Raw genomic sequence first — 24773 nt, forward strand, 5'->3', positions numbered from 1 at the left:
TTTGTTTGTTTACTTGATGATGTGTTTATTTCTCTATTTACTTTCTATTTTAATACCTACATGTGTGGCCTAATTAAAATAAAAGCAACAGTAGTGTCTCTCCAGTAGTTGGATTATTACCTCTTTTTCAGTAACGCATACTTGTCAAGATGTATTACTACTAAGATGTGGAGGCTTTTGAATAATTACTGCAACAAATCATTGCAGTTTACAAACATTTGAGGTGAGGGCCACCCCCTTGTAAAAAGTACGAATACAGCCTCTCCGTCCTGCCCGACTCCCTTTCGTTACAAACACTTCCCAGTGTGTGCTGAAAACTATAGGCAATAATTATATTGGGTAATCCTTTTTGTACTGCTCACCATGACTTCTTTAAGGAAGAGGGGTGTCTTTGTTCTTAAATCAGTCCAACCTTTTTATCCAGCTTCCCAAACACAGCCCTTTCTGTAAGGCGGGAGGTTGGAAGGGGGTCTGACATCCAAAATCCCCCAAATCATTCAAATGTTTCTGTCTGACTTCCCCACATAGACCAAAGCAAGGGGGGTTCTGAAAAACAACCCTTTAAATCACCCTGTGTTTATTTTAAACAAAAAGTGTGGTCAAAATCATAACTGCCATATGTATTTGTACCAATATTGAAACCGTACTGATCGCCTTTTAAGCCTGCAGGAAAATCAAAATCGTACAGAACTACATGATAATTACTTTTGTTATTGATCAGTGTAATTATTTTGCTAAGTGAAATTTGGAGCAAGTGAAGAATTGTTGTTCTGTTCTTTTCAATTCCCTTTTGTGATTTACCTGTGCTGAGAGAAGTTGATTGTGTTGTGCTACGGATAAAGTGGTGTTTGACATTTTTGTGCTAATTTCTATTACTTTTAATTTAAATAAATACCAATATATTTCCTGTACACTGGCCTGGTTCTCGGCTCACTGTTAGCTCAGGGGAGAGGGATCCAAGGGGAATGATATGTGTCTGCGATAGGGCTAAAGAAAATAATCTGTTAAACAGTTTCTTGCATAACCACTTGAGTGAGGAGGGAAGGAACTCCCTTTGTTGAGGGTGGCTTTTCAATAAACTGTTACAATTCTAACAGGGTTTCACAGGCCTCAATGTCTCCAAGGCATCCAGCGCTAAGTTGACTGGCTACATTTCGTCTGAAACCCCTGAGTGCCGGGGCTCTTTCAATACTTTGTTCCCGTACTCCCATGCACCCTGGAGTAGCCACTATTCTTCACACGCAAATTAAATGCTAGAGTAACCCCTAGAAACTTGTTTTTGCTGAAATCCCAGATACTGTACTATAATAGTGGTTATATGTGTTAAGTCTGTATCACGTGAGAGAGTGACATGTTAAAGTACTACTCTCAAGTACAGTATAAATAAAACATATTTCAGCATGAAATATCCTGCGCTGAAATATTAGTTGTCAGCAGTTCTTAATTTACATATGAATATTGTTTAGCTTTCTCTGCTGTACATACGACTTACTTTTCTCAAGAAAGCCCCACATAACCAAGTTATTTCTCCATGTGACCTTTTATTAAGGATCCCTGAAAATTGAAAATTATCATATAATGCATATGTTCTGCACTTGCACTGTCTACTTCCCTTTGGAGGGGGTCTTTTCTGTTTAAGGAAGGATGCTGGTAATGTCGAACTATCCATTCACATGAATATACAATGCTTTCCTATTTAGCTGTCGCCTTGACTACTTATGAAGTAAAAGAGAAAATGCCCCAATTAAGCCATAGTAAAGAAAATGCATTGTAACCAAACTGGAGGCCTGATATATGGATCTGTTTTTAGCGTGATGCAAAGTGACTGCACTGGTTCAAAGTAACTTGCAAAGTGACTTTGTACTGCCAACAAACACCCTGATCCACAGATGTAAAGTGTATTTTTGCAGTGCAGAGTGTCTTTGTACTGCACAAGTACCTTTGCACCGTGAATTAGACCCATTTAGCGAGGTGCAAAGAGTACTTTTGCAGTGACTGTGCACCACTCTGTGAATCAGGGTTTTTGCTGGCAGCAGTGGAAAGTGGCTTTGCACCACTGCAAAGTGACTTTGCACCGTGCTAGCAACTCCACGAATCAGACCTTAGATGTTTTCCAGATTCAAAGCAGCTGAAGCGAAATGCACGAAGAACCGCTCCCCAGCTCTCCTGAAAAGTAGCGCATCCATCAGCTGCTGTGCAATTCATGACACATCCGCTAAAGCACTCCCTACTTTTATAATTCCTATGAAGCCTTATCTCATTTGAAACATGAAAGGGGTGCCAGAGGAGCACAAACAATAACCTTGAAGTGGCAGACAGGTATGAACTCTATACAGTGAAAGAGAATAGAAGGCCTTTGATCATTGCCTGAAATATGCTGTATTTATGTTCCCAGGCATTATTGCTAGCAAAGTGCGTGGTTTGTGGCACAACATTGCGCAAGGATATTTTTTAAGGATGCGCTGCTGCTAGCAATCAATTCCTGAAAGGAAATCATTACGCTAATTACGTTTTGTCGTTTCATTTGTTTATGGCTGCTTTAACAAGCAACAGTACCTACTGAAACGTTATGAAGAAATACGCAATTGTGGGGCACATGCAAAGAGCGTGGGCATATGTGAAAGTCGGGAACCCAGGTCTCTTTTTAGATGTGATTGCTTCACAGAGCCTTTTTAGCCGTCACTCCGGGTGGCACGGGAGTCTTCTGGGAGCCAGAGTAATGCTGTGGGTTGGCTCACACAGATTTGTGGAGGCAAACCGTGCCTCGGTGAATCTGTGTAGGTCACCATATCTGCTCAACCCTCTTCACTGCACAGAGCTTTCATCCCTCTGCCTCTGGTTCTGCATCCGGTTGATGCAGCTGTGTGGGAAAGGAGCATACAGGTGCTTTCCTCTACTTGGCAGACCCAATGGGAGGGTAGAGGAGAAATGGCGTCGTTGTTCTTTTCCTACCTCACCATAATCATCCTTCACCACTCCTGCAAATGCATTACCATATATGCGCTGGCAAATGCTGTGGCATAAATGGTGGCAACAGCGGGCAATGATGAGGGTACCTGGCCCTTTGACGCGGTACATGGTATAAGGTGGCTGGCAATACATGTATATCACGTGAGTACCTGAGCATAGCGTGGCAATACGTGGCACATGGTTGTCGTACGTCATCATATATAGCTAAGAGTCTGAATACTTGCCCACATGTTGGCACAGATTTGAGACACTTGCTCATTGCTGAGTCATTATTGCTTCATGGCAGGCAGAAAGGCAGAAATGGAAAGTAGAAACTCATACACGTGAGTCTACTAATTTATTTAATTCTACTGTCGATTATTTAAAGTGCAATACTAAAATGACATCGTGTGATGTCTTGCCTAATTGATGTTACTGCGGCTTGGCAACGATATAATGGATACTCTATACATTCTGTTTTCAAAATGGCCTCTTTCCAGTCGGCTGTTAAAGCAGAGGAATTTGCTATGTGCATTTGTTGAGCACATTGCCAAGGGAAAAACTGCTGACAGACCAGTACAGCTCTCAATAACTCCATCTTTTCTCTTCACTCTTCCTCATTCATAGGAATCTTCTCACTGCACTGTGTTGTGGCACATGTTCCGAATGAGATAACGTTTTAACGGATGCCCATGTCAAAAATATTCCTATGTCACACACCTGACAATAGTGTGACTCTTTAGTGCTCTACCCTTTTCCAAAGGTTCATGTGCTGCACAGAGTTAAGGCAGGTACTCGTAGACCAGTGTCTGGATGATTGTTGCCTTGTGTAGGAACTGACCTTATGGGGATCATTTTAAATGGCACGACACGGTATTGCCACAGGGAGGTCTTTGGCCGCAAACACTTATGTGTCTACTGCCCTCTCTATAGAAAAGTGGGCAGTGCCCGGGTTCCATGCCCTTCCATAACCTACCAAAAACAAGTGGTAATGCCAGCCACCATGTAAGTACATGACGACTGGCATAACAATACACCCCTATGGATTCCACCTGCTTTTTACAAGTGTAGAATGCAGGCGGAATCCCTAGGGATTCATGCGTCTCACACTACATCAAAATCAGATGGAGGGCAGAGGATAAGAGGAGGAATAGAGTTTACGCTCTGTGCCCCTGTGCCACACAGGAAATATAGTCAGTGTGACCCAGTATTCACTTCACAGAAAGAGAGCTTTTCTCCAGCTGTTCATTGGAAAGCATACCATTCATCTCTGCCAGATACATGACGCCCCCTGCGTGGTGACTTGCAGTTGCAGTGGTGTTTGGGGTGATTTTCTGAGCTGGCACTTCAAGCTTGTTGCTGCATCTACATTGCACTGAGGGATGCTGGGAGCGGCAGCTAAACTTTTTTTGTTGGAGGCTGTGAGCCGAGTGGTGCATTTGGTGGCCGGTGCAGCTATGGATCTGAAACTGGGTTTCTTGAGTCTTCCCATATAGGAGGGTGATATTGGTTCCACTGAGTCTAGCCAGGGTGCAGCTGTGAGGGTTGGAACTGTCAAGATTCCAATTCATCTAATGGATGGGTTATGTGCACCACATCTCTCTGCCTACACCATGGATGCTGGCCACTGAGTGACATGTTCATCTGCCTATCACCAGGGGGGACAGGGTAGTAGCTCTTGGTCTACTCCTCAACATAGTTTAGTGCAATCGAACCCAAGCCTGTGAATGTAGTTTGAACTTAAAAGGTTTGAGCGCCTGGAACCCTATTTAAAGAACCGAGGGCTTGAGAAATGCACAATTTGTATCATAGGTTTCGAATGGGGTTCTACTCTTTAGGACGTTAAAGGTTAGATGGGGGCGAGGAAGCAAGATGATGACTACATTTATTTCTGTGGACTGGGTTTACAAACGAATGCCCTTTTCCTGTTTCCGTGCAAAAATGATGCATGGGAATGCATGCTTTGTGTTAGTCCCTTTCACATGGAGCCCCAAATTAGACGTGTGCAGGAAGCAGTTGGTTGGCCATACTCATTTTCCATAGCCAATTTCTTTTGGGAAGCTTGGTGGATGCTAAGGCCCTTTCTGAAGCGATAGGAAACTGCCAGGCAGATGCGAGGGTGCACTGCCTCCTCTATTGAATAGTAGCTTTACACGCCCTTTTTATTAGGAGAAATAGTATACTTGGAAGTTTAGTTACTAAAATCAATGAAGGTTGTATTTTGTGTAGAGTGTTTTCTTCTAGTGTGATTTTTAGATTTCTTCAGGCAAACCTATGTATTTATCTTCTATATGTTACAACAGCATTTTATAATGTTGATCTTATAAAATATCTATGACTATAACTACAAAGTATCTACCCCTACCCATCTCCGTTAACAACGATTCTGTGACCATCAGAATGTCTGTATTCTACAAAAGACTGTTTTTTTTTGTCGGTCCATGCATAGCTTGAAATAAATAGACATTTTCCAATGTCGCCAAAGTACAGCTGTAGGGCTTACAAAATACAAGGCGAGCCAGTTTAGAGCAGAGTTAAATCGAATAACAATGCATAGTTTACCTTCAAGTTCATCAGAGGTGTAAAGCTCAGTCCATACCCAAGAAAGCACCTTACCCCCTCATGCTCGATTGGCATGGACAACAGTGTTTCATAGCATATAACCCTTTATTTCTCATTTCTGTTCAATAATAATTTTGGGTTTGTTATAAAGGCCAACATAGTGGCATGTTATGGACAATGGCTATAGCAACGTAACACCTTTTGAAAGCATTCAATTAATGTTAGCCTTTTTATTTTAATACAGTTGAATGTGTGTGTTGCTCCAGTGCAGCAATGTGCCGTTTCTAACCTTTATTTATTGTGCCTTGCAACATTAAGTGTGTGTTCATGCTCGCCAGTCACTGTGTGATTTGTAATGTCATTGTGCGTAACCTAAATAGCCTTGAACATAGTTGTTTGAGCAATAATAGTAGTCACGTGTATTATATATCACTTGCCACCACTGCTGTTTCCATCTAGTATCTATGCAAGAAGAATTAGGTGTCATAATGTTTTAATTGAAAGATGAAGGCTATGTCAGCCATGCCAATTTACACCTCACACCTTTAGGCCTTGAAATTATAGAGTTTCGTTTTTCTTGCACATATTTGAAATGCACTTGGTGACACATTTGTTTGTTCACCATGAAGAGGTTTATGCAAACCAGGGTATTTTGGTTGCTACCTACTGCTGGGGTTAGGGAGTGACTCCTGACTCGAGTGCAATGAGCATCACCCAGTATAGCCTGCAGCTCCTGTTATGTATGATATGGTATGGGTCTGCAACCATTGTGTCGCCACGTGTTTTGGACTACACATCCTATCAGCCCTAAACAAAATAGTCAATGGTGAGAGCTCTTGGGATTCCCAGTCAAAAACATCTGGAGAGCCATAGGTTGCAGACCCCTTGACATTTTCACTTCAGCTTCCCTTAAACAGCAGTGGTGTTTGTTTGTGGCTTGGATTGCGCGTGTGAGTGGGTGTGGTGATGGGGTTTGTGGTGAGTGGGGGCAGACCAGCGGGGAACATAGTTCCACTTCTTTTTTTACATTTTGACCACTGATGTTCACCTTTCATGCGACCTGAGTGTAAAACAATGAGTTAAGCCTCATTTTCACCAGGCCAGCTTTTGTTAAGTGTATCAGAAAATGTTTTAATGTAGAAGTGAATACCTTTATTGCTCTCCCTTTTTCCTCTATTAATTTTTTTAGTAGAAAAAAAGGTTCTCATTTAAATTGCAAAGGACACTTACGTGGAAACTGCTTGAGAATTGGGTTTTTGTTCCAGTTACATTGTACTAAAGAGCTACCATTGTGAATTAGTGTGCATCATGCAAGTGCTTTTCTGACGCCATGGATAATGTGTGTATGTGTTCATGTTCAATGACCTTCCCACATTCATGAATATACTCGTTCAAACAATGTTTTTTGATTCTTGAGTACGTGGCAATGGCAACATTATAAAATCCAAGTTGTACGAGCTGGAAATGTATGTGTGTTTTCATTGCCTACAAACAAACAGGAGAGTGGCAAACCGTGCAATATGTACACATGAAATTACAGGGTGTTTTAGGTTTATGTGGGTGGAGAGAATATCTATCATGGTTGCAGAGCTGGGCCAATGTAAAATGGCACAAGCACATACATGAAAGAAGTACAGAATGAGGAGGTCATCAGATATCCATACACGTATACAGACTGTGCTAGGCTGGGTGTGCCTCATGGAGGCCTATCTCAGTATTATCCCCCGGTTAAGCCAGTTTGTGATTGTTTGCATCCTTAAGAACTGTCTGTCTTGAGTTGCTAAAGTTATGTATAAAACTGTGTTGCCATTTAAGTCACAAACTATTTGTTTTTGAAATGTTGTTCATAACCACAATGTATTGCTCTGTGGCTCTGAGCTAGAACTGATCATGTAGGGATGGCTGCTGGGTGGCACTCTGGCATGTGTGCTTAGCTGGAATGTCTCATTCTACTCTCAAATTTCAGACAAATGTATTCTCTCTCTCTTTTTCTATCTTTCATTATAGGATGGTGGTCACCCCACTATAGTTGAGTATCAAGTTCCATAGGAAGCCCAAAAATTGAATTGCTACTATCTTTTGACTAGCATAATGGTTTTTGCTGATAATTTGTAAACAAAATGTTTGTCACGTCCCTCCACCCCCCCAGTTTGGAAATTATGGGAAAGATTTGTTAAACAATGAAAAGATATTAAGAAAGTAAAAAACACAGTTTTCGGCCTACTCCACTCATTTACGCATAGAACATTTTTTCAAATTGTCTGCGCAGCGCACAGCAAAAATAACTGGATGGAATTGGACCAGGAACAAAACAATTTGGGCACGAAGCGCTGACTCGATTTTTGAAAGAAGTCTGGGGTTATTCAGTCCAGTAGTTGATAAAACATGTGATGGAGAAAGCAGTGCCTCCTTCTTCCAAAGTTATATCTAAATCTCCCATGGTCCTTTGAAGCACAGAGGCTTTTCCAAAATGAAAAAGCTGCCATTTTTATTGTTTGTTTGATGCAAGACATAACCAGGGTTATAACGGAAATAACCGGGATTAGCTAAAAACAAAAAGTGGAAAAAATGCCATTTGGAAGAGGAAGAATTATGAAATGGTATCAGGTGCGGAGGGGGAAAGAAGACACCATATGAAATTGAGAAGTTTGGGGGCAGAACTGGGAACCGAGTTCAAAGAAAAAATATTTTTGCATAACTATTGTTATCCTGGGGATACCACAATACAAAAGATGGGTGTCCCCTGCATCGCTAACACAGGGGAAGATACTAACATCTATCAAACAGTGATCATGTCAAGCGGAACTAGACTCAAATTAATACATACATGTTCAGCAGGCTTCAATGCAACAGTGAAAGAAAATGGCTTGAACTAGCAAAAACATTTAAATAAAATATTCCGTTTTTTTATTTTATTAACAAGTAAATAAAAAAACATATTAAATCTTTAGTGGCCCATAATGTATATTGGGTCTTTGACAATATGAATAAAGTGCATGCAGATTAAAGTGCTAAACCTATGATAGCCCATAATACATTTTGGGTCTATCTAATATGGATAAAGTGCATACAACTTAAAATACTAATAACACCCTTGAGTAGGCCTACCTGAAAGGTCTACAATACACACACACAGTTGGGAGGCCGGATCCAAAATTCGAGTGAAGGGGTCACGCGAAAGGGGGACCGGTGTTCACAAGTGTGCAGTGGTCGAAGTGTACGAAAAGAAGTAGTGGAACTATGTTCCCTATTGGCCTGCACCGCTCCCCACAGACCGCATCGCCACGCCCCCTCCCATGCACAGTAAAAACCCCAAAACACATGTGCATTCTCTTTAAGGAAACGTCCTGTGCAGTGCACTGAAAGTGCAAGTTTCAACTTCTTCTGACACTTTTATTTTAAAACGAAACTGCTCCGGAACGGTTTCTTTTTAAAATAAAAGTATAGGAATGGTAAAACTTAATTAAAAGAAGTAGAGGAGCACCCCTCCCGACCGCTCCCACCCACTTCAACCACTGCAAGTGTGTCTGTGAAGGGTTCTATCAAACTGTACGTGAAATACATTCAATCAAATGTTGCATTATTGCAAAATGAACAACAGTACACAATTCAATAAAATGGGGTGCTGTGCAGGGTCATTATAGAAAGCTGGATCAGGAATGAAAGTGTGTCACATGAAAAAAAGTGGTTACTTGCAGGCGTTTATGGATAACTGGGGTTATTTGTGGTACTTTCCAAATATAACCGTGGTTATGGAAAATTTATTTTTTTTCAAAAGAGAGTCAAAAGTATTAGACTTATTTTTTTAAAAAAAGAGGAGTTTTACAACTATGGTGAGGTGGAGGTAATCGGTGTGGACGAAGGATATAGGTACTCTGGAACGAAATGGTTCAATATGGAAAGTGGACAAAGCCGAAGGCCATGGCCATTGGGTCCCAAAGAAACCTATTGGGTCAACATGTCAAGGGGTGCCATATGGAAAGTGGACACCTCCAAAGGCCCTGTTTGGCCATGGATACCTAGTGAGCCCAAAAGAAAAATAGTCTTTTATAATATACAGTGGGCACAGCCCAAGTGGGTCCAAACAAAATATATTGGGGGAACATGTACACTCGACATAGCCAAAGGCCATCTGGTGGGTCCAAAAGAAGCATATTGGGATATCACATACATTGGACAGGGCCAAAGACTGTGGCCCCTGGCCATGGGCACAGGCCATGTCTAGTGGCCCTGTAGAGTTTTAAAATACACTGTGGGCACGGCCGAAGACTGTGCTCATTGTGCAGGGCCGAAGGCCTTGTCTAGTGGGCCCAAAAGACATGTATATTGGCAACAGCCATCTAGGCCCAAAAGAAACATATTGGCAGAACATATACAGAGGACACGGATTTCGGCCATGGCCTCTGCCCATGGCTAGGGGCCAGGAGTGTTTTAAAATATACAGTGGGCATGGCCGAAGGCTGTGCTCACTGGTTACGGCTGCGGTGCTCCCGGCGCTGTTGTTACCATACCACCACATTACGAGTCCTGCTTTCGGGTGCCACTCTGCACGCCTGGTCAGACCAGACAACCAGAGCGGCACCCGCGAGCAGAACTCTTGATTGCAACGGCACCGTTATAAACGGTGCCGGTGCAACCATGCTCCCCACCCCTATTCTGCCCTATGGGGCAGATTGGGAATCGGGAGCCCGGCCATACCGGCACCCGCGAATGGGCAATTACCAGCCCATTCAACTCGTAATGGGCCTGTAATGGCCCATTCACGGGTGCCGGTGCCGGTAGCGAGTTTGGCGGTAGCTGTGCCCTTATTAAGGGCATGGGTACCGCCAAACTGGTAATGAGGCCCATTAACTTTGAAGTCCAATCACATTGCTGGTAATTGGCCACGCAATGTGTGGCACATTCAATACGTGTTTTGAGTGTTTGTGCATGTAGACAAATACGTATAGTAGGGAAAACCAACCAGCAAATGGAAGGATTCAGTGAAAAGAGGCAACTAGATTAATTTATTAAACATGGCATGGGGTAACATCCTTGTTTTCAATCTTTATTTGTGGTAAATAAAGTTGTATATGTGGGTATGAGCATGTGGTTTCAAGTGTTTGAGCCTTTTACATGTTATGCAGTTGTGTGCACCATTCAACCACAGTGTGAGTTGTATTTGGCATTGTTAGTTTGTTTGCTTGTAAAACATTATTATTTCAAGTTTGTGTTTGGCAAACAGAATTAACAAATTGTGATTTTCTGCTGAAAGATATTTATTTGGAGCTGAATTTCATGGGTTCATCTAAAATGAGGGTAGCATTCCATGTACTTTGTCCAAACTTTGCACTGTATTTATAAGCCGCATTTTGGATGTTTTTCTATCTGAAGTTTGGTTAAGCACTATTAAAACACAATGCTAGACTTGATGTTCACCAATTTTGTATGGTAATCCAGGTCAGGGCAAGACTGCGTGTGAAATCAAGTGAGAATTGGTGCAGCCAATTTGGTGAAATCCATCCTAGATCGTGCTTCAATTATTTTGTTTCAAATTAATGTATTTTTACATCCCTGCAATGTCTGAAACCCTTTACCAATGTTCACCGCAGATCTCATGTCACTCAATATTTGCCACCCTTGGTCAAATATTCCAAAACTAAAACGGATGTGTAATGTAACATTTTCTAGTATATATTGGTGGCTTAAATAAGAAACATACATGGTAATATGGTAAACGCTTCCTGTGAAGAAATATTCCGTAGCACGTTGAAGCGCAACCAGTTCCTATAGTATGGGAGAATAATGCTGGTAATGAGCTCACCATGCGTGGTTTGAAATATTTTATTAAGGTTTCATTTGACTATATACACACTATACCTTCTTTTCATAATCAACCGTACAGGAAAGTAACAATAAAAACAAACCTTATAGCCCAGATGTTTTTGAATATTTCACGTTCTCCTGTGAACTGATAGCAGGGCCATTTCAAGTTGACACTTTTGAAGCCTAAAGGCTTGCGTGTTGGTTACTAAATGTGTGTACTGTAACAGAATCACTCTATGAATTTGAGAGGAAATTCCATTTGGCAAGGGTGTAGATGCCCCGGCTTTTCTAAATTCTATTAAATAACATGATGTAGGTAATTCCATCTCCGAAAGGGTGGTCTGCCAATGAGACCTTTCTTTCATTAAGCTCCATGCTAAAAGTATAGTGGCACATATGCCCTGCTCCATCAGTCTCCTGATCTGCAGCCCTTCTCCCCCCGGTGGCACAGAGCAGGTTCAAATGTCACAGGTGCCTTTAGACAGACGGTGTGACCAACAAGTCACTGCAGTAGAAAGGATGCATTGAAATCGGCAGGTGTGTTCCAAAACCATTTAACTATGGAGAACTGCCATCCTTATGGAAATTTTAATCTTTAAACATGAGCCCTACCTGAGCTAGTCTATTGTGGCTTGTGATTCCCATAATTATTAAAGTCACATCTGGTCTATATCATGCATGTGTCAACACTGTGAGCTCAGGCCAGTGGTGGATCGATTTTGTGTATTCTAGTCAGACAGCATGTCTCTGCCAGACAGAAGAACGAGAGACTGAAAGAGTATGACTCTTGTTTGATCCTTTGTGAAGTCAGGAAACACCTCTCTTCAGTAGTACATGAGCTGCCCTGGAAACAGGAATCAAAGTGCACACTCTAAACAAAAGGATCAACCTCACACCAGGGTGTGGAATGCATACCAAAGGACCTTTGATGGTTTGGGTCTGAGAAGGGGGCAGGGTTAGCTGTATTCAGTCAGAGATCAGCACTGTTGGAGAAGGATTCCATCATCTTGTTTCTCGCTGTGCCTTTCCTTGCTTCCTGTCTCCTCCACTCCGCTTATATATATATATGTATATATATATATTTATAGCACCTAGACATTCCTTTATTTTGGACTGATGTACTATTGCTGTTTGGGTTGTGCCTGCTTCACATTCACACCCCTCTTCAGGATATAGTCAGCCCTTGGCTTAACTTAACATCAGAGGCAAAGGAGGTATACATCTTACCTATGCCTATTTCACCTTTATGATTGGGATCACTGTTGGTTTGAAGTAGGTGACTTAGCCACTACTCACTCTTGTACTTCTGCAGGGCAGAAGTCATGTTGTCATAGAAATAAAATGAAACCTTGCACAGACAGCTGGCATGGAGATTTAAATCTCTATTAAACACCCATGGGATGTGAGGTTTCCAACATTGAAGTTCGGTGGCATCTACACAGGAAGTGTATTGGCACTATCTCTCTACATCATTGCCTAGTTATTAGTGGCCAGCGATAAGACTTTGCATCAAAGTGCTGCTACCGTGAACAGCTGCAATTCCCCCTTTCGTTTCAGAGGCTGTTGTTACCACAGTTGCGTCTTATTTTCCATGATTCATATCTGAACTTTTCCCTCCCATCGGCAATGCATAAAAAAAGTGTTGAAAGTTCACAAAATAAACCAACGTCATTTTGTCTGGATGCTAAAAGGGTAACTTTGATGACAGAAATGTTACCAAGAACTCGAGATGTGCTACCCAAATGTCTATTCGTGTTACCCTCGGCAGTGCTGTGTAGTAGATTTCTAAGCAATGGTGGGGTTCTCTTAAGGTAACTTTTGTTCATGCAAGTAAATTGCACCGTGCATCCAGACAAAGTCCAGGCTACACAGTCATTTCCGTTTGTGCTTGACTGCTTTTGCTTAAGATTTCAGATTTCTTTTTATTTATTTGTTTACAGTCAAGGTGCCAGCTGTGATTAAGAATGGGTTGGTGCAGACCCAAGCACTCTTGCACAGCATGACTGCTAACGCTGACCTATCGCCTTATACATGTTATTTTGAACATCTGCATTGGGAAGTAGAAGAGCGCTGGACGGTTATTCAATGTATTTATTATTTAATTAAAAACATTTCGTAACAAGATCTGCACAAAACACAATGATATATTACTTAGAAGGAAACTGATACTGAATGCCATTACCTGGGTTAGCCACACAAATACTGATACTTTAAAGATCAAAGATTGTCAATAACGGCCATTCCTCAATGTCATGCCAAAAAACTCGAGTGAAAGAAGCCGCACCAATCCTCATCCAAATAGGAGCCACAACACTGCTCCAGCAAAATTGCCCGCATCAAGAAAAGCTGTGAGGATCTCCTTAACCACCCGGCTCCGACATGAAACAAAGAACATGCATACACATGAAGAGCATAAAAGAAAAGAGGCACACAAGGGAGCCTCAAAGAAAATCATGTCTACAGTGTCGTCACTCCGATGCTAGCACTCATGCATAACGTTTCTTAAATGATGACCGTACCACTAAATATCTGCTTTCCTCTGCATTATATGCAGGGGTCAGTAATGTGAGGCGGGCAGCTATTTGAGGATTTGTCAACATATGCCATTTTATTCTTAAAGAAGTATGTTCAAAATACCTCACTATCCCTACTGCAGAGGATTTCCCTGCCTAACCAAAGCTAAGTGGAAATGCTCTAACACAGGATAACTGGCCCTCACACTAAGCAACAAATACACATATAAAATATATGGCAATACAACATGGCACAAACAACATTCACTGTCTATGAATAACCTTCTAATGTCCTGGGCAATTTCCATTTACCAGGATTCAAGATCAGTTCTGTTCATGTTCAACCAAAGAAAGAAATGTCTCAAATCAGTTCTTGATATTTCACAATCAATGGAAAGGTTTGTTAACCTTCCAATGATAGTAAATCTCTTCTTCTTGGTGAAATATCCACTTTCCACTTTCACCAGATCGCACCTATGGTAATCACAGCCCCAGTGCCTTTGTCACCTCTTCAAGAATACTTGCCACAGTTCAACAAGAAATGCAATCGCCACAACTGCCAGTAATATACAGCTCTAGTTTAACTTTAGTATTCTCTTATTTACAGTTTTTGATTTCACAACGGTATTTTTGTCGGGGTGACTTCTCAGTGCTGCTGCTTCCACTGCAACAACTTCACTTGTACTTGATTTACCTTGAGATCAATCAAGTTTGTATCATAGTATAGCACTTTGCTTAAATTGCTATAATGTTGCATCTACTGACACTTAGATATGCCGCCACAGCTTCAGTACTATGGACTACTACCATAGCTTCAGTGTATTGTACTTTTAGACAGGCCTCAACAAGACACACTTCAAAGTACTTCAATAACTTCAAAGTAGTCAAGGCACTCTTCTTCCACTGAGTAACTTTCTTCAAAAGGGCCAGCACTTTGTCTCTCGTGTCTGTCTGCCACAATAACAACCTAGGTTTGCCTTTGTGACACACTTCTCTCAATTTTCCACAGTCTTTGGCACTACAGGTTGTGTCAACTTCAGAATAGTCTTTAAAAGCAGCCAGTTTCCCTTCCTGAATATTATTTATACATTTCTGCCAGTTAGCAGCCCAAATAATTACCCAGAGGCTTGGTACCACTCTCCTAGCTTCAGGTAATGCTTGCTCACTTGTATTTTAAGTCAATGAACTGTTGTTAACTTAAGAGTACATGCATATTGCTTCTTACTTCTGAGGAAGAGAGAGCGGTTTGTTTCCGCAAGTACTATGGGAAGACTCTTGTCTTGGGCAATGCTTGTTCTCTTCTTAAGTACTTTAACTTCTTTTATATGAAAGGTATGCCATGTTAAGGTAAATAATAGGATTCAGTCTTTGATAGAAATCACAATTAAGCACAAGCGACCAAGTCTTGATGTAGTTTTCAAGGTTTAAAGATTGGTTTATAATTGTAGTCCTGTGTAAAAGTGAAGGCTAGAGTCCAGTCCTCCTTTGGGGACCACTCCTTGATGCCGTTTCCAAAGATTAAAGATTTCAACAATGGCATTGTCAAGATTAGTTATTCGGTAGGGGTCTTCTCAGTGTTCCCACTCCTTAATTAGTGACACACATCCACTTCTTGATGCAGTGACAGTCTTTTAATGATTGACCTATGGGTTTAAGCACCATTAGCTTCTCACACGAGTAAACACACTACACGTTATATGTGAGTGCTACATTTCCTTTGTTCAGGTATTTCAATATCAACAAACCACTTCTACGCGCTTTAACTCATATGCAAGTTAAAAGGGAGCTGGATTCTGTTGCTGGCAATGCTCGTGCAAGACATTATAGCGCTGAACTTCACTCCCAGGCTTCTCTGACACTTGTTCTGTGGGTGGTAGTGCTTTCCCGACTTCTTCCACAACATTTACCACTTCTGGCTTCTTATGGACACACACCCTTCCCCTGCAAATGTGTCTCTGGTCAAGCCACATATTTCTGGAGCCCCTCTTTCAGCAGAGACCCACGGTTTAACAACTGCTCCTTGACTTGGTCTCCAGCACGTCCTCTGAGTGTCAACCATGGCAATAAGACTCATATGGTGAAAGACAGGTCTCCTGCACGCCTTCCACTGTGCAGCCTCTGAACTTGAGAGAATGGGGGAACAGGACTCTTTCAGAAATAGAAGGTGAAATCTGATGTCTCTACGTTCTGCGTCCCTCTTATTCTCCACTTCTGCTTTGTTTGCCAGCGTCGAGCTTTATTCTGTTTGTTACTTCTGCTACAGCTTGCATTCCAGTCAAAGTTCCAGCTCCTTCTACTCCTTCTAATCACCTGCTCTTGAGGGGACCTTTTATGCATCCCATGTTCCTTCAGGTTTGGGATGTTAGGCTTAATTGCCTGACTACTTCTGCAGCATGCCTCTTCATCCCTCTTCCTCATCGCAGTGCTTTTGGGATTATGGGATTTATAGTCAACAAAGCTGTTTCTTCCAGCAATTGAGCTAATATTAAAAGCAGCTCTACTTTCCTTAAACTCGATAAAAGATGGATTGTCAGAATTAGTTGTTACAGAGGAAGACATTTGATTTAAGGCATTTTCTCTAGATCCTTTTATATTATACCTTAGGGAGTAAGGAGGATATTTATTCTTAAAAGATCTTTCTTTTGACAAGACATACTCAGATTTAATAAACCTTGTACCCCAGGTCACAGATCTTATATGTGAGTTAGGGTCAGAGTAATGGCAATATGCAATTACCTGTTTTGGCACTTCCTTTCAAAAAACACATACTGCGTCTGATCCCATGGGATCTCCTCACCACCATGGGCTGTGTCTCCTCCCTTGTGATCCTCCCGGACTACACCACCCCCAAGGTCAGGATCAGGAAGCATCTGCCTTTCCCTGGCCACCTGGGATGAGACATTAGGCAGGATTTCAGTGAGGGATCCATAGGTTTCTTTACAATTACCATTTCATACTATGATAGTCTGAAGCTGAACCAGTCAACCAATAAGGGCTTTTGACTCATTTTTGCATACCCTCAGTCAGGGAGGGATCCTTACCTTCCAGACAATGGAGCAGCACTATTTGGTGCAAGGGAGGGTGGGTGTATTAACTTTCACACCAGCCACCAAATCCAACCTATACAGATCGCCTGACCAGAGGCCTCTGGCTCTCTCAAAAGTTCACACAATGTGGCTCAGGAATCCACTAGGCCTCTTACAGCTCAAATCGGTGACAGGGCCCAAGACTGGAGTTTAGTAAAAACACATATACAAACCTCTGCTGTGTTAGCATTTTGTTTATTTCGCCCTTGTTGTGATGTAAAACCAAAATCATCTTTGCCACTAGTATAGAGAAATGTTAGAGGGATATCACAGCCCAGTTTCTTCTTCCACTGCCATCTTATCACTCCCAGATACTAACATACTCATTTTTACCTTTTTATCTTCCTTAAGCAATTTGCCACTGCATTCTGCTGCTTTCTGGGGGCACTGCATACATTTGGCTCATCCAAAAGTGCTGTCAAAAGCCACACAGCCCTAGTCACTAACACATCTTGCTGGGATGCCACGTTCCACAATGTCCCCCTATTTAAGTCACCCACTTATCCCAAAATGCAAAAGGTATTAACCTACAATCTAGCAGCACACGCTCTAACTTTAAAAGCCCTGCAAGCACCCATCTGTTTAACTAGTGCCTTATTGTTAATGTAGACAAACACATGTTGTCATAGCAATACATGTGGAGCCAGAACACCTGGTTCTTGTCTTAAAACAATGTGACTGAGGTCCTTTTAGCAAACACAATTGTGGACACATTTCTTCAGGGTGTGTTTTCCAGGCAGTAGTGCTTCATACTATGAATCTGCATCCCCACCCAATTTGGCATGCCTTCCTCCCTGATGCATAACCAATACCTGCAATTCTTTTTAGCATCAAGGCTGAATGATACATTTCAATATCCAGGTATCCAAACTCCTCTTCATTGTCACCTTTCATTAATGTATATACAGAATAATTCTCTGAGCCTTCCATTCCCCTCATAGGAAAGGTGATCGGCTATTCTCGAATTTCCTGACGTGACATTACTTCGTTGGCACAGTTAGTGACCGACGTGGAAAATCTTGGGGATCAGCCATATTTTACTTATATGTATAAGGTCAGCTTACTTCACTTACTAATATCTGCCTGCATTTGCTTTCAGTAGTTTCTCTATGTTTATGAAGATCAACTTATGTATATATTTGTTCAGTTAAATGCCCAGGTACTTCACCATCTCCATCAAGAAACTTATGTCCCGGCCGATTAGTTCTTTCCTCTAGCAATTACCAATTACAGGAAGCCCTTCCGATTTAAACTGACTGATATTGTGGCCGACCACTTTACCAAAGTCAGTTATGATTTTCATTAGTGGCCACTACCATCTAAGGGGTTTGACATCATCTTGTACTCAGTACCGAGTTACCATATACCTTGTACTGCCTCACGCAGTCATGCTGCCTGCATTTGTAAGGGCTACCCTAAGTTTAAAAGTCAAGCAGAAGAAAGTAAATTAGAGTGAGCTTCAATAACTCTGTTGACCTCAGATGGCTACACAATGCCTGAAGAACCATAATAAGACGCCTGAGTCTACCTGCAATCTACACTATTGGTTTAAGGTGCTGTCACTAAAAAGAAATAAAGTGTAATTTATTGAAGAGCCAGCAATCGGATTTAGAGCCAGAGATGGCCTTTTCACAAGTAATGTAAGAAGCATTTTGTAGGAACCTTAAACGTGTTTCTTTTTAATGTGCCCTGAAATACACATGTGCTAAGGATCTATTACACTTGAAACAGGTGCCGGATTGACACTTTTATTATTAGTATTATTATGATTAAATTATTAATAATAATAATAATAATAATAATAATAATAATAATAATAATAATAATAATAATAATAATAATGATTATTGTATTTCTTGAGTGCAGACCTAGCTCCGAGAAGCAATGGAGCGCTTTACAGAGGTATACAGCAATATAGATACATAACAGTGCACTTTACAGAGGTTTAAAACAGTACACATACATAACAGAGAGCTTTTAATAATTAGCAGCACGGATACACAGTGGGGGGTGGGATACAGAAGGGCCCAGAGGAGCCCCACAGTTGTACCCAGCAGTGGGGAGGAGAGGGGCGGGCAGCGTCTATCGGGTCAGGTTGTGAGAGGGGCAATGTGATGGCCTAGGTGTTGAGGCAGAGAGATTCCTTGAAGAGGTGGATTTTGAGTTATTTTCTGAATTGTAGGAGAATGGGGGTGAGTCTGATGCTGACGGGGAGGAAGTTCCATAGTCTTGTGGCATAGGCAGAGGCTTGTTTTCTGTCCGTTTCCTTTTTGCAGCAGCGGATTTCAATCCTGCGCATGTCCTGGCATCTGGTGGTGCACTGTCCGCCGTAGATGCTGAGTTTCTCCGTAGGGTAGCTGCGTGACTTTGTAAAGACCTTGCAGAGTCAGCACATAGTCATTTTTGCAGTACAAAATTACTTTGTACAGACTTTCCACTGCATAAATACACTCTGCACATTTCCATGAATCAGGGTTTGTGTGGGAAGTGCAAAGTCACTTTTCAGATGATGCAGCAAGATTTGAAGGTGGTTGTGTGTGCAGTGGGAACCAGTGAAGATCGATGAGGGCTTGGGTGATGTGGTCGTATCTGCATCGACCCTTGATGAGGCATGCGGCCGCGTGTAGTACACTTCTCATGGGCACAAGAGAGGATGATAGGAGGCCTTCGAGGAGTGCATTGTTCCCATCTCGGTGGGAAAGGACCACTGCTTGAATGGTGGATCTAAAGCTGTCGATATGGAGGAAGGGTGGCGTAGGAGGTGAGCTCAGGTGTGAAGCCCTTGGCATTCATGGTTGATAGCCAGGCTGTATGTCTGGGTGTTTGGTGTTAGTGCTGCTGCTAGGAAACTGATGCCAGCTTTCAATTATGGCTACTAAATGTGCTGTTTTACCTGTTCATGTGTTACAGTTTGCAAAAGAATGAATAATTAGCAAAGAGATGGAAAGAAACACAGATGTACATCCTGCAACCCTGTCTTCTGTTCCCTTACACTGCCTGCCAGAATCACAGAATTGCCCACAGAAAGTATCTGAACCACCTCCTCCCCAATGTTATGGACAATGTGCACTCACTGTGATTATAATGTTCCTGCAGGACACATGCAGTGATGTTTTTTGTCTGCAAATACCAGGCCAGTCCCCACCACAGGGGATGTCTCTGTTGCTGCCTGATGTCATTCTACTTTTTACTTTAAAAAAGCAGACCACCCATGTTTTACGATATGTGTTTACTTTGGTCAAGATGCTGCCAGACAAAGAGAGAGGCAAACATAGAGCAAGACAGGGAGACGGAGATAGAGGGATGGAGAAAGAGAGAATTCAGAGCAAGAGAGTCAAAGAGCACTACATGGGTGTATGCTATGCATAGTATGCTAGTCACCATGTACATGTGCTGTGGCAAGAGTTGACAAGGGCCACCTTTCCAGCAGTATCTGTCTTCTTAAGGGAACTATGATTCAGTACGTTGTCATTCCAAGGTAGAACCTCCTACGTGTGCTGGTTGTGTGAGTGTTCTTCCAATATCCTCAAACACGGGAGGTGTGATGATGCCGAGTCCTGGAGCAGTCGTTATTGTTTTGCGGTCTCAAGAAACAATCAGAAGCCTCCAGTGTGGACTCGGATGTCTTCCAACACTCAAAGAATATGTATGAGGATTATAACAAAAGAAGCTGGTGAGGTGACCTGGTGAACCTGCCTCACAACTCAGCTGATTGCAGTGCAAACATCTACTTGGATCTTTTCCTACTCTACAAAAATATGTCCAAGGGAAGGTATCCAACACTAAGGTCAGCCACCAGATTTGAAATCCTATCGTAGCAGCCTTGTCAGCATGTGTGCTTCCTTTTTCTGTAGTCTTATTACAAAAAAAAACAAAGGGTGCTTTTTTAACAGGTGCCCTCTCCAGCAAACCTCCTTTCACCTGGCCCTTTGTCCAGGTGTCATCCTTCCACACCCCTCTCAGCCCTAAATCCCTAGTTTGCTAAATTGCTATGGATGCTATAAACATTCTATTCCATCAAGAAAGCACTGCAGAAGTAATAGCACCACTACAAAAGATGTTCTGTGGATCTTAGATTACACTCAGAACACAGTTTGTGCGTGTTCTTGTGCTTCTGCGTGCCCATCCATAGTGTCAAATTGGACGGCAATCTGTGCCGGCACCATTCTTGGTGGAGTGAAGAGGTGAAGAGCTGTTGTTCCTCTTGGGTTTCCAGCAATGTTTCCTGTGGGAGACCCCAGGGTGGTCTACAATCTATCCTCTCCCACATGGGAAATTCTGCAGAGGAATTAGAAAGGAGTTAGTTTGAATGGGAAATGCCTCTTTCAAGTGAGGGAATTCTACCTCTGGAATTAGCTGGTGGGAGGAACACCTCCATCACCATCTGAGTTGTAAGTGGGGGCAACAGCATGACACAAGGGCATTTCGTTTTTGTTGACACAATTGGGTGCAGTAGATTTCACTAACCGAGCCAATGTCCCTCTATAGTAATTATTGAACCCCAAAAGATGGTAGGCTAAACATCAGGATCTATACATGTGATGTTAATGTTTAAGGTATTTATATCGTGCACCGTCACCAATGGAATTGGTCCCCAGGCGGATCTGCAAACAGGAAGGCGGGTTTGGTTAGTCAGGTGAAGAGGGAGTAGGAAAGTGAGAGAAGTGGTGTGCTGTTGGCGGCTTCAGTTCGGTTTTCACTGTGCGCTGAGCTCTGGTGTGAATATCGGACCGATTCAAGACCTCATGTGCTGTTGGTGCAGTTTATGTGTTGATTGTTTGTTGTTGCGATGAAGTACGTGCGGTTTGCTGAGCGAGCAGATGGTTGTGTGGATTTTTGGGTGAGTTAGGTATGCAGAGATTTGAGCATAGGGTTAGGGGGTTATATATTCTAGTTCTTAGAGATCCAGTTCTATGTATCCAGTTGTCCTGTAGAGAGGCATACATTACCACTTTTCTTTCTGATGGGTACCATAGCCAAATTTAATGGCCATGTAAAATTGCTTTACTGTTAAATTGTTTGTATTTTGTGGGGAGTTTTGTAAAATGCTAACGTTCAGCTAGAGTCACCTCGGCTCTATCAGAAAGAAAAGCAGAAAAGTGTGCACAGTCCCCTACCAATCATTAAACAGTGGTGTCATTAGCTGTTCAGTGAATGTTTAATGGTTACTTTCATTCTGCAAGTATTTATGCAGTTCATTCCGTTGTATGTGAAAATGTCCCAGGAAGATGTAGTCATGAGACAATGTAGTCAGCAAAAAGTTGTAGTCATTCAATACATGCAATCCAAAGTTTGAAAATATTGCCAGTAAAAAGGTCGCCAAAAGAGCTATTATTAAATACACACGAGTACAAGGCTGTAACCCTAAATATGAACCAAACTTCTAATGAAAACCTCCACAATCACCCTAACTCCATTCCTAAACCTTCCTCTAACTCTAATTACAACCCTTACTCTGCCCTGAACTCTTACAGAGCACTAACCCGTCAGCGCACTAAAGCATTTTATTTGCATGATACTCAATACGAAATAAATAGAAAATGAACAGTGAGCCTATCAACAAAAGCATCACCATCTCTCCACAAAGTACATAGCTCTTATACTAACCTAAACCATTGCTCCAAGACTAACCTTAGCCTTACCCTATCTGCAACTCTACCACCTAACCTAATGTTTACTTTACCCTAACCATTAGGTTTATGCTAACCGCTATCCTATACCAACATCCTCAGCCCTCTCCAACCTCCATATTCCTCTCCTTAACACTTAACCAAACCATTACTCTATTAGCACTAGCCTTACAACCACCACTAGCCTAACACTGACCCTGGCAAAGAGGGCCCAATTCATGGAATTATCTGCACAGAAAATAGGGTACATGCATGCGCAACTGCATGCAAATCCGACCTTGTCAATTCATGGAATCGAATGCGCAGTACTTTTCCCGGACTTGCATGGATTTCGCGGTGGCTAGGCATGTCTGCGCGAGCCATCGAGGGCCTTGCGCAAGACTCCAAGCAGAGCGTGGGCGTGGCTTCCGCAGAGGGTTGGGAAGGGGCTAGAATTCCAAAAATGGGGACGAACTTGCAAAAGAGTAGGCGTTCCAAGGGGCGGCTCCAGGCCGTCACTCACATGCCTGAAATTGAACGGCACAAGATGAATTCTTGGATTCAATCATACAACTTCACAGCTAGGTAATGGCCACGTACGTTCTTCATACCATTGGCCACTCTAAGGCAGGCATAAGTACTATTGTGCGTAGAATTTGCAGCACGCTGGTGGGATTACATTTTGGATTTCGGGGTGTGTGTACTCAATCAGCATTCCAATGTAACTTAGGGGTGCGCGTAAGCAGTGTAGTAGAGTGCAAGAATGTTTTATGGTGGTTCGCATGCAGATTTTCAGAGTTATTGCCTAGTTATGATTTTTTATACGCAAGTTGTCAGGATGCTGGATATGGTTACGAGGGATTCCGCACATGGTCCCAGAGTCACAAGGCTGCTTACGGGGAACCCCATGCACTGTTTGAAGGGTGCGTGTATTTGCACCTGGGGGAGCGTGCAAAGGTAGCTGGCTTTTTATGCTTTGCATGTGGGTGTGTCTGGGGCATTCCGGGCGTGACTTGCGATTACGATTACTTTGTGCTGTAAATTCCATGAATACGCGGGGTGCACATTTTTTGTTCTGCACGCAGGCCTGCACAGTGTCCTTCTTGGCACGCAGCCCTTCAGGTTTTCTGTGCACATTTCCATGAACCAGGCCCTTAATCTATCCTAATGCCTAACCAAACCCCAACTTTTTTACTCTATCCCATATCCTTACCCCATCCCCTCTCCCAACCCTAAACCAGGCAATCACAAGCCCACTAAACCCTTCTTATCCCTAACAGTTATCCTAGCAGCACTACATTTTTTACTCCTTTTCAGCTGCATTTGACAACTTTTTGCTTGGCAACCTTTGCACTGCAGAGGTATTTTCACCATGACTTTTACACTGACTACCTTTTTGTTGGCTACATTTTCACTGGATAGAATTCATTCCAGTGCTTAGAAACAGGGGCCGCAAACGTTTTGCCACCAATTGTTCCTTTTCAAAACTGTGGATAATTGGTAACCAGACTTTAAAGTAATCCCTTCTGTGTAATGAATTGAAAAAGTTGATTTATCAACTAAAACAATCTTAATAAAAAAATAAAAAAATTAAAAAAAGTATTCACTTCTCATGGTTCTGCTCGGTCAGCAGAGAGACATCTGATAGGCAGCTACCTTTGCTATATCTACACCATGAGAGAGGAAGGAACCCCAATGTCTACGACAGTAAATTCAAAGCAAGTATATATCCAGTGCAAAAGTCTTTAAACCATAAGTGAGGGGACTAATTACAACTCCTAAAGAATTTATCTGTCACTAATAAACATGCAACATATGCAACACCACCACTTGAAGGGACTCCAGAGTATAGGAACTCATTTCAAGGCGATGCCATCCCTTGCCAGTACACGGGGATGTTCCCTATCCCTTCCAATACAGTCACTTGATTAGTACATGTTTCTCGTGCATCACACAGATGTAATTGGAATGCAAAGTAATGTTGAGAATTAAAGGCTTAGGGCCCGATTCAAGGATTTTTTTGCACGGTTCAAAGTGACTTTGCACTGCTGAAAAGTGACTTTGCAATGCTGACACAAACCCTGTTTCATGGAACTGTGCAAAATATATTTTTGTAGATTGTACGTCAAAGGAGGCTGTGTTTACTAATCTATAGGTGATTTGTAAGGTGCCAACTGTGAATGCAGTCACCTTGTGGCACCAAAAGCTGGTAAAAGAGCACTGCACCAACAGCTCTTCCAGTACTCTCT

The 24773-nt window shown here is 42.2% G+C and overlaps 1 protein-coding gene across 5 annotated transcripts in view; it reads left to right on the plus strand.

Moving 5' to 3' along the window:
• Nucleotides 1-24773, plus strand: part of RALYL (RALY RNA binding protein like) — a 2307036-nt gene that overhangs the window by 355041 nt on the left and 1927222 nt on the right. The gene's annotated exons all lie outside the window — the stretch shown is intronic.

The sequence above is a fragment of the Ambystoma mexicanum genome, chromosome 5q, assembly GCF_040938575.1.
Source record: "Ambystoma mexicanum isolate Mex_15411 chromosome 5q, UKY_AmexF1_1, whole genome shotgun sequence".
Classification (NCBI taxonomy): Eukaryota; Metazoa; Chordata; class Amphibia; order Caudata; family Ambystomatidae; genus Ambystoma; species Ambystoma mexicanum.